The following is a 2,325-nucleotide window of genomic DNA, read 5'->3' on the forward strand; positions in this document are numbered from 1 at the left end:
GGACTAGACTGAGCTGAATCCCCTCCCCCAAGGCCCCTGGGTCCCCTCTGCTTCTGAAGCCCAGCAAGGGTCAGGGGGAGCTGCACCCTTCCTCTGAGCTGCCTGTAAAGGTGTGGCCAGGGGGCAAGGCTAGAGGATTCCTCTGGAAGCTTCTTGAAGGGCTCAAATTCCCAAGTCCCTCTCCTTCTCTCCTTCTGTCACCTCACTGAGAGGGGACCAGCTGGGGAGGTGGGACGCTGTGTGGCCACATCCTGGCCCACCCAAGAGCACTGGAACCACAGAGCTGTCCGAGGATGCCCTAACGAGGCCCTGCAGCTTCGTCCCGACTCCAGGGTCTTCTGAAAGGGGCTGAGGGCCTCACCAGGGCCAGGCCAGGGTCCCAGGACTTAGCTCAGTGACCTGGAAGGACAAACAGTGCCAGCTTCAAGTGCGGGAATCACAGGCTTCTGGTCTCCCTGTCCTGGCCCTGCTCCCTCTGGTTTTTGGTTTAATGTCAGCCCTTCTGCGCAGGGAGGGGAGATGCAGGGAAAAAGAGAAGGAGGAGATCTGGACTCCCCAACCGAGAGCCCCTTTAAGGCAGATAACTTGTGCTATACAAAGAGATCACTGACTCTGCTGATGAAAAAACAAATGCACAATGACCAAACAAAACAAATAAGACACATCGCAATGAGTCAGGAAGGGCAGTGAGATCAGGAGGGAGGAAGAGGAGTGGGGAGGGCGGGGCAGGTCCAGGCGGGGGTCCTCAGGGCAGGTTGGCAATGCCTCTGTCTTGAGGGGGGCCAGCTGCCTTGGGGCTGCTCTCGTTGGTTTTTCCTTCAAACATCATGACTAGCTCGAGGACCGCCGACCGTTTCCCCAGCATCACGTTCACAAAGTCTCAGTAGGAGATGGTGTCACTGACACTGCCCGCCACCTCCGAGATCATCTTCTTCATCTCCAGGTGGGTCTTGGGGACCCCAAGCTTCTCCATCGTCCTCTTGAAAGACATCAGATCAATCTCGCCCTCATTGTTCAGGTCAAACTCCAGGTACTTCTCTATAAAGGCTGCACGTTTTTCCGGCAGGTTCTCTTCATAACTGTATTTCTGGTCACAGAGGAACTCCTGGTTGATCTCGGCCGGCCTCCTCTCCTGCCGGGCTTTGAGCAAACCGAGCGCTTTCCCTCCTTGGAACCTGTTGCTGAGCGCGACCGACATGGTGAGCACCGGACTTCCGCCGCTTGGGGCTTCGCGACCGCGGCAAGGGATGAAGAGGAGGGGCGGGCGCCTGGTCCAAGCTGCGTGGCGTGTGGCGGCGGGATCAGTACATGAATCTCAAAATTGGGATTAAAACATCAAGTTGCAGGGCTTCCCTGGGGGCGCAGTGGTTAAGAATCCGCCTGCCAATGCAGGGGACATGGGTTCGAGCCCTGGTCCGGGAAGATCCCACATGCCGCGGAGCGACTAAGCCCGTGCGCCACAACTACTGGGCCTGAGCTCTAGAACCCGTGAGCCACAACTACTGAGCCCACGTGCCGCAACTACTGAAGCCCGTGCTCTGCAACAAGAGAAGCCACCGCAATGAGAAGCCCGCGCACCGCAACGAAGACCCAACGCAGCCAAAAGTAAACAAATAATTAATTTAAAAAAAAATTAAGTTGTAAAAGTATAGAGGTACTGTGACATCATTTTTATGTCTAAAAATAATTTTAAAATAACTACTGTATTTATGGATACACACATAAGTAGCACAACCATAAGGAGAGACAGTTGTAATGATAGTAAAGATTAATTCAGACTCTAGTCACCTCTGGTGGCCAGGGGATGGGAGGAGGGAACGGTTGCAGGAGCGTCATAGATTCTCAGGTGTTTGTTCTGTTATTAAACGTCATGGTTTACATATACATTTTTATGTTATTGTGTGTGTATCAAATACTTTTCATTGAAAAAGGAAAAAGATAGTGGCACTCATAAGAGCCCAATGAGGTGGCCGATTAAAAAATGTGTACCCTAATTCTGGTTCCAGAATTCCAACCGTGGAGTAAATAGTCACAGTAACTGCTTATCCAACTATGGTTTATCTCTCACATTGATTACAATGAAAAATTCCAGAGAGAATATCAAATGCAACCGTCTGAGGTCAGTGTCGAGTAGCAGGGCAGGCTGATTAAGATCTGAAGTCAAACTTGAGTAACGACCTGAAACAAGGGCAAGTCAGGGGCTGACGTTTCCTCCTTTGATTCCCATTTTGACCCCCGGGTGGGCCCGTCCCTGCACTTCGTGGCAGCACTGACAGTAAACCCCAGGGGAGATAGAGAGCTAGAGCCTGAAGACAAGGGGAAGGG

General features: G+C 52.3%; 1 pseudogene; it reads right to left on the bottom strand.

The window, feature by feature from the left end:
- Positions 1-745: 745 nt before the first annotated feature.
- On the bottom strand, positions 746-1,198 carry LOC118881840 (annotated as a pseudogene).
- Positions 1,199-2,325: the final 1,127 nt, after the last annotated feature.

This window comes from Balaenoptera musculus, chromosome 15 (assembly GCF_009873245.2).
Source record: "Balaenoptera musculus isolate JJ_BM4_2016_0621 chromosome 15, mBalMus1.pri.v3, whole genome shotgun sequence".
In the NCBI taxonomy this organism is placed as follows: Eukaryota; Metazoa; Chordata; class Mammalia; order Artiodactyla; family Balaenopteridae; genus Balaenoptera; species Balaenoptera musculus.